The following is an 8,831-nucleotide window of genomic DNA, read 5'->3' as shown; positions in this document are numbered from 1 at the left end:
GGCAAAACTCAAAAAGCTCCAAAATATTGACTCCCAATATTCAAAACTCCAAATTACATTTAACACTCCAAAAATCAAATTACACTCTAAATTATAAAAAAAATTTTCACTCCACAAATCAGCACGACAGTGATTTATACTCTAAATTACACTCCAAATTATTAAAAAACAATCGACGATGAATCTTATAGATGAAACAATCGAAGAAGAACATGTTTTATACTCCGATGAGGAAGCCAACGACGACGACGACGCTCAATCAGACGCACTGAAGGCTACTCTAGCGAGGAAGCCAACGACGACGACGGTCAAGCAGACGATGCTATAGCGACGATGGCTATCGAACCCTTCAACAGTTTTGATACTACTCAAAAACCTACAAGGGGGTTGATGAGGTTACCTAAGCTACGTACCGATTATGCAAACTCTGGAGTTGTCAGACTGGTAGTGGAGTTTGATAATCTGGGTAGGTTCACTGTCCAAAATAGATCAAAGTTTTCAAGGTTTTTAGGGGATGTTGTAAAGGAAATAGTTGGCTTGAGACATTTAAGTTAGAGGGAGGTCACAAAGGAGCTTAGAGATAAACTGTGGGAACAAATAACCGTTATTCTTAATTTTTATTTGTGCATTTTATATTTTGAGAAGTAATTTACCTTTATTGTATTATATTATGCAGAAATATTTTGAGATTGAGGCGTCTCATAGGCCTTCTGTGATGAATCGGCTCGGACACCTACTTCGGGATTTCAGAAGAAAAATGTACGACAAATAAATTATGCCGAACATCGGTAAACTTCTGAAGCTGAAGGAGATTTCCAAGGGACACAGGACGATGATCAGGCAAGAAGACTGGAATCGCTTCGTTGGGTACACACAATCAGAGTAGTTTCAGGTATAAATCCTCTACTCTGCAAACGTAGATTGATCGACTATATATGGTTTATGTTTTTTGTTTAAATATAATGAAATGATTATAATGTGTGGTTGAAGAAAAAATCGACTTCATCAAAGGGAGCTCAAGCAAAGAATGTTTTTGATCATCACATGGGACGAGGGGGTTATACCTACCTTCGAGAGAAACTGGTAATCACCGTCAGCTGCTTTCTCTTTAGTTCAATGATTTGTTGGTTATGTGTCTAATGCATGACCGTCAGCTGCTTTCTCTTGAATATTTTACAAGGTCAAAAAGAAGGAAATTGAACCGGATGAGATCCCCGGCCGTGCATTAATGTGGATGAAAGGAAGGGAGGACAAAGATGGCGCATACAAGATTGCTGTTGTCGAAGGCGTGGCAGCCAAATTAGTATGTTTTAGTATTAAACTTTTTAAATCATATTAAAGTCAATTCATTGCCTTATATTGGTGTCAAAAAAACTTGAGTCTGTATAACTTATCTCAACACTTGATGTGGATACATAAGCGTGTTACTAGCGTATTAGAATATTTATATTTGTTTTTATACATAAGCGTGTTACAAGTTTATTAAAATATTTGTTTTCTTGCAGGTTCAGCATGAGGAGCATATCGCCTCCGGAGCCCTGGCACTTGAACCGTGCACAGATGCCGTCACCTTAGTGCTTGGCAAAGAGAAAGGTGGGTTTTTAAAAGGGATTGGGTACGGATTGACAACAGGTAAATATTGGGGTGTGAGTCGGGTAAAAGACTAGTTTTAGCAACGGATTCCCCAACTTGAGTATGAGGCGGTGCAGAGAGATGAAGTGGTGAACAGGTTGACGACTCTACTTCAATCCACGAATGCTATGCTAGCAATCTGTGAGAAGGAACAGTTAGCATTTGAGGCCAGGTTCAGACATCTCGAAGGATTGTTGCCGCAAATGTCGGCATGTCAAGTAAGTGACGTATGCTACATATTAATTAATGCATTCGACATACATAATTGGCACTGTTTTTTGTCATAATTCGTAGGTAAATCCTGTTCTCAACCAGGTTGGTTCTAACTAAAGTACTAGTGTTGTGGCACAAAATAAAATGCCAGCACCAGTAAGTATCTGACAGTTTCTTTGTTTATTACAACTTTCCATGTGATTTTTCGTTTTCCATAACCTAATAAATTGATTTGTAGGCCAGTTATGTGGGAAACATCTTAACCTCAAGTGGGGCTGTGCAACAAGAATCCGCTTCTCAGGTAAGCATTTGACAGTTTGATTGATTTGTTTTAATAATTAACTTTACATGTGAGTGTGCTGATTTTGCATAAGTTAATTGTAGGCCAAGTCTGCGGATAAAATAGTTGTCGAAACGGTACCCGCTCCCCATATCGTGACATCAGTAAGTATTTGACAATTTCAGTACTTGTTATAATTCGTTTCCAATGTGAGTGTGCTCATTTTCTATTACCAAATTGCAAGCCAAGTCTGTGGAAAAAAGTGTTGACCAAACGGTAGTCGATCCCCAAAGCGCGACATCAGTAAGTATTTGGCAATTTCAGTTTTTATATTTTATAACCTAATAAGTCTAACAATTCCAACTTCTTTTATATTACCAATGAAGCCTGTAGAGAACAATGTTGACCAAGCATCAACACAACTACGCCACACTCCGGATAGTAACGGCTCGAAAAAACCATCAGTAAGTATTTGGCAATTTCAGTTTTTCCTTTAATTGTTGATTGATTCATTGAATGGTTTTTAGGTAAAATGGAGAAGCCGCAAAATAAAAGTTGATGTATCTACGGATGAAGCTTCCCCACCTGCTGAAATAAAGGTATGTACCGCGCGAAACATTGTTAATTTCCCACCAACATGGGTATGTACTTATATATTGACTTCAACTAAGCTATCTTAATTTCACATGCTTGATTATAGGTGTATGAGTGTCGTTTGTGTATGCATCACAAGCGTAACAAGGTGGCAAATGGTAAAGTTCATTGGTCACCGGTTCCACAACAGTTGCATGGAAAAGCAATCCCGGAGGGTTGCTATAAAGTTAGTATTGATGGAGTCATAAAGGAACAAGCAATTATTCCATGTGAGGCAGGTGAAATTACGACTGTTGGCGACGCAATTGGTACTTTTGTTTTTTGGCCAGAACACCTAATCTTATGTGACCAGGAGGTTTGTTCCCTTTTAACTTAACCGAACAAATATCTATTTTCATTTTCATTTAGTTTAAAAAATGTACACTTGTGTTCGTTTGTTTATAATCTAAACTAACGTAATTGAACAAAGATAAACGAACATAAATGAACTTCCAGCCGAAAGGTTCACGAACAGTTAAACGAACGTTCGGTTCGTCTGCAGGCCTACTATTTTGTTATATTCAATTACAAAATACGACATTAATTATACACATTTGTTTTTCATATTCTGTTGTTCCAGCCACCACCACTCCCATCCTCAAAAGAACCAGACAGAGCTGGCAAGAAGGCAAAGGAAAAGTACACAGCGATAGACCGGGTGGCCAAACAGAAGACAAGGAGCAGTGCCAAGAAAACCGACGTCTTAGCTAGTATATAGGTAGTCGTTATTTTTGTATTTTGTAAGATATTTTGCATATACATTTGCTTAAGTGAATATTATTGTTATCATAATTTGTTTCTAATTTTGTTTTATCATGCTTGCTTATAATAGCTGTTTTATATTACTGCACAAAAATAAAAATAATTATATATTGCCTAATTACACACAATTTGGCCACATAGAACACATTAAATATGTGAGGCCAAAAGTAAGACAATAGCCACACCTTAAATTACAAAAATTAGAGTCGATAAATGACCATTAGCCACAACATAAACATTTTTGTGTGACGAAAAGTATGATAATAACCACACTTTAAATTACGAAAAGCATTATGTGTGACAAACGGTAAGACAATGGCCACACCACAAACTACAAAAGAGTTTTTGACTAGCAAGTTGACATTTTTGGCCACATTCAAAATAACCTCCAGTGTCTATAAGATATGATTAGCCACACAGTACCTCACTATGTGTGACGAAAAGTTTGACAATAGCCACACTTTAAATTATGAAAAGCATTATGTGTGACAAACGGTAAGACAATGGCCACACTATAATCTACAAAGGAATGTTTGAGTGGCAAGTAAACATATTTAGCCACTTTTAATGTAATATCCAGTGTCTATACCATACAATTAGCCACTTTATTATTAAATTTAAGTGGTCATTTCTTTGCTATATCCACACGATATAGGTCACAACGCAAGCTTAACACAACCCTATTCGCCACAATAATATAAAATTCATGTGGCTGAAACATGAATTCATGTGGCTATATACGTGCAATGGTCACTCATAGTAAATTGTCATGTGCCCATTTTCTACCATTTAGCCACACCTATTGGAGAGGCTTCTTAATGGCCAGCAACTAATGCATGTACCCTTTAGCCACACTTATTACCACATAAGGCCACTAAAAACTGTGTGTGGCCATATTATACCCACGGTGTCGCGACCTTTGGCCACATATGACCCGAACCAAATGTGTGTGGCTAAAGGCCTACGGCCACACTTTTTTCGTGTGGTCGAAGGTCAATTTTCACGTAGTGCTAGTTAACCATAAACAAAATTATTTATAGTATATTATGCCTACTTTTTTTTGGCCTAAAATTTTCTATCTCAAATGGCAAAACCCGAAACCGAAAAAATCAAAACTGAACGGTTTAAATAATCTAAAAACTGAAGTTTTGATTTAGTTTGTTTTTAGTTTAAAATCGCACCAAACCGCAACAATACCGTTAAATACTTTATATTGTTTTCACACAGGCAGTAAAGTAAACACATTCCCGTTGGTAGCTAGTAGCTACCATTTCCTTGTCTTTTTATCAATAATTTCTCTCCGGCAACAACAATAGCCGGAGAACCAAGCAAGCAACAATGTCATCGTCTCTGGCGGTCCAACGCACCTCCGTTCAACGCCTACCCACTTTCAAACCCACCACAACCACAAGCAGCCGCAGCAGCCGCCTCCTAGAGTCCTTATACTCCGACCCCATCTTCTCTAAATTCCCCTCCCCAGACTTCAACCTACACCTCACCCTTCATTTATGCCAGTCCACCGTCTGCGTGCTCCGCTTGTCCAAGAAGCTTCGAGACGTCATGGCCGAGCCCGAGCCTCAGAAGCCGAAACAATATTATCAATCGAAAGCTTCCTAAAATTAGGATCTATGGCCACGGCCCGAAACCCGAATCCCAAACCGATTTCCCAGCATCTTTTCCTAAAATGATCTGCACACGTTAGTTCCATATCTTGCAAGAATATTTTAGACCAATAACCGACATTATGCGTACTAACGAAACAATAATGCTTCTCGTGCCTTAACTGCTTCTCAGGATCACTCATGGATATACCCTCGTTCATCCCCTCAGCTGTCGCTTCAACATTCAATAGGTTCACACGAATCACACCACTTAAAGACGGTGAACACCCAATAAACTCTGACACAACCAACATACTCTTTTTAGGCTCGTTTGAATCCGAGCCTGAAACACCCTCACGACACACGATATACTTGTAAGGAGTTAAATTCAAACCATCACGAGCCGCTGTCACGACAACGCATTCGGCTATACTGTAATAAGCAACACGCTCGTTGATCCCGAGAGGGGTGTCGATGTAAACGATCGGCTGATACGCAGGTTTACCGAACTAGTTATTGATACGCTTACAGCTTTCATGTATCTCGGCTTGTATTTCATCCAAGTAAATTCCGCCTTTACCCCTGACGGGATATGCAATTTGCACAAGAACCGCACGCCCCTGCCACGATAGATGCGTTTTCAACAACTGTTCCATCGCTAGAAGTTTTAAATTGATGGCTTTAAACATGTCCATGTCATCAACTCCAAGAAACACGTTTTTCCCATCAAATTCTTGCTTAAGTTCCTCGACTCGCCACTCTATATCAGCAAGTTTCATAACCGACTCGATTTGACCCATGTGGATTCCAACTGGCATTATCTTGATCCCAACCGTTCTTCCGTAATAATCCAACCCGATATACCCTTGTTTCGATTGGTACTCCAAACCAAACATCCGAATGCAACACGAAAGAAAATAACGCGTGTAATCAAACGTGTGGAAACCGATATGGTCAGAGTTCAGTAGCGCTTTGAGGATTTCCTCGAGAACCGGAAGTGTTCGGTAGATCTCAGAAGATGGAAAATGGCTCTAGAGAAAAAAGCCCATTCTTAGACGGTTAAACTGTCTTCTTAAAAAGGTAGGCAACACCATTAGATGGTAATCGTGTATCCAAATGAAGTCGTCCTCAGGGTTGATTACTTCAATTACCTTTGGGGAGAATAACTTATTAGCCGCAACATAAGCCTCCCACATTGACGGTCAAACTGATGCAGCGGTAAAACGAAAATGAAGATCGAATCACGTTGATTCAATGAATACCCGAGATGAACTTCCAAACCCTAAAATTCTCACCCAAAGGTCAGGGAAAATGAAGAGAAAAAGTAATTATTATTAAATTCAAGTCTGTCTCTTGCGGTTACATAACCAACATATAAATAAAGAGTCTAATATGAAATGGGCCTAAAATAGGCCATGGGCCGAACACAAACCCAAAAACAAAAACATAAAAAGTGCTGAAAAAACAAAAAAAGGCCCAAAACTTTATTTAGGAGGGGTTTTGGGGCTTCAGACAGGGGCCAAACCGCCTTAGGAGGACAGAGGCTGCGCACCGAAGGAATCCTGTCGGTTGAAGAGGATCTGAAACTCGTGTTCGAAGCCGGGCAGAGGCTGCGCACCCAAGGAATGACGGCCTTGGAGCGGGGGCTCCAAGGCTATAAGCAGGGCGAGGTCGGTGCGGGGTTGCAGGTCTTTTATAATTTATGGGAGTTGCAGCCGACGGTTGATGGCTTGATTAATAAGTATAAGAATACAGGTGTGAAGATCCAGAGCATGGCATTGAATATGAAGGCGATTTCGGCGCCGGGGGGTGGGGGGTTTCGGGTGCCGGGGGGATATAGAGGAGCGGGACGCCGCAGATTGGGAGTGGAGGTAAGGCGAAGGAGGCGTTGTGGCAGAGGATGGGGAGTTGTATGGACCAGTTGCATTCGGTTGTGGTGGCGGTTTGGCATTTGCAGAGGGTGTTGTCGAAGAAAAGGGATCCGTTTACGCATGTGCTGCTGCTTGATGAGGTTATGCAGGTGAGTTGTTTGTTTCTTTAATGAGTAGATCTTATTAAATACTTGTAGGTAAGATTAGGCTAGTTAGAATATTGTGTGTCTCAGATGATCATAAGTAGAAGTAGGTTATGGAAATGCGAATAACTTTTCCTTTTTTGCTTATTTGCTTTTTGTAAAACAAAAATAACTTTTGAAAAGCTTTATTTTGAAGCTTTTTGATTTGCTTTACCAAACATCTTTTTCTTTTCAAAAACAAATATGACATAAACAAGTTTTAAAAACTCACCCAAACACCCCCAACTCGTTGGAGGTGGTAAGGTTTATTCGCTCATGTGAGGTTTGTGTTTGGGGAGTAATAAGCCTTTTAATATCACCTGCAACTAGTTCTAGTTAGCCATTAAAAATGCTTGTGGTTTATTTTAGAGACACCTTCATCTTACAGCAGATATACAATGTGTTTCCAGATATTCGTTTTCAACACAAATCGTAACTCGTAAGCGTACTTGTTTGCAAAGTTTAGAGCATGTTTGGGATTGAGTTTGAAAAAGGCTTACTGACTTTTTCAAAAAACCATTTGATACCAGGATTTGAGGCTTTAGAAAAACTGTTTTTTGTAACTTTTTCAAAAAGTTAAAATATTTTTTTTTGTTTTTGCCAAACACATTTTAACTTGTTTCTTTCTTAAAACACCAATAAACCAATAAGCATTTTTTCAAATTCAATCCCAAACATGCTCTTAGTCACCCTATATGTAATATTTATTTTATATTTCATTTTTTTGCAATTACAAATTATAACGTAAGATAAATATCAGAGCCCCGCTCTACAAAGGTACTTTTGATTATTTATATGTCCTTTTCATCTTTAAATATGTAATTCTTTTGTTTTAGTTCTGATACTGTAACTAACATAACAAATGCCAAACTACTTCATGCCAACTCGGTGCGTAACGCTCGGATTTACTAACTATAGTGCCTTAATGTTCGGAGTTACCAACTGAGGGTACCGTAATGAATGTAACCGACACCAAAGTACCATTTAGTAGGTATGCAAGAAACCGAAAACTTCAAACCGAAAAAACCAAACCAAGACAAATACCGAAGGTTTTGCTTTATGTTTGCATGTAACAAAAACCGAACCGGACCGAATTTGTAGATTTTTATATCTTGTTTTTTATTATAAATAATTTAAAAAAATTTAATAAATATATACTCAAATACTTTTAGCGAAATACATAATAGTCTACTAGTTAACCATTAACAAAATTATTTATAGTATTTTATGCCAACTTTCTTTTTGGCCTAAAATTTTTTATCTCAAATGGCAAAAACCGAAACAGAATAAATAAAAATTGAACGGTTTAAATAATCTAAAAACCGAAATATTGATTTTTAGTTTACAATCGCACCAAACCGCAACAATACCATTAAATTATTTATTTTGTTTCCACACAGGCAATAAAGTAAACATTCCCATCGGTAGCTAGTAGCTACCATTTCCTTGTCTTTTTATCAGTAATTTCTCTCCGGCAACAACAATAGCCAAAGAACTAAGCAAGCAACAATGTCATCGTCTCCGGCGGTCCAACGCACCTCCGTCCAATGCCTCCCCACCTTTAGACCCACCACAACCACAAGCATCAGCAACCGCCTAGAGTCCTTCTCCAACGACCCCATCTTCTCTAAATTCTTCTCTCCAGACTTCAACTCCA

General features: G+C 38.7%; 1 pseudogene; it reads right to left on the bottom strand.

Annotated features, from left to right (window-relative positions):
* Window positions 1-5,078: 5,078 nt before the first annotated feature.
* On the bottom strand, window positions 5,079-8,796 carry LOC143595097 (putative alpha,alpha-trehalose-phosphate synthase [UDP-forming] 7 pseudogene; annotated as a pseudogene).
* Window positions 8,797-8,831: the final 35 nt, after the last annotated feature.

This window comes from Bidens hawaiensis, unplaced genomic scaffold (assembly GCF_021521415.1).
Source record: "Bidens hawaiensis isolate Kalapana, Puna unplaced genomic scaffold, B.hawaiensis_p1.1 tig00044657_1, whole genome shotgun sequence".
In the NCBI taxonomy this organism is placed as follows: domain Eukaryota; kingdom Viridiplantae; phylum Streptophyta; class Magnoliopsida; order Asterales; family Asteraceae; genus Bidens; species Bidens hawaiensis.
This window is presented reverse-complemented; position numbering and strand designations above follow the sequence as displayed.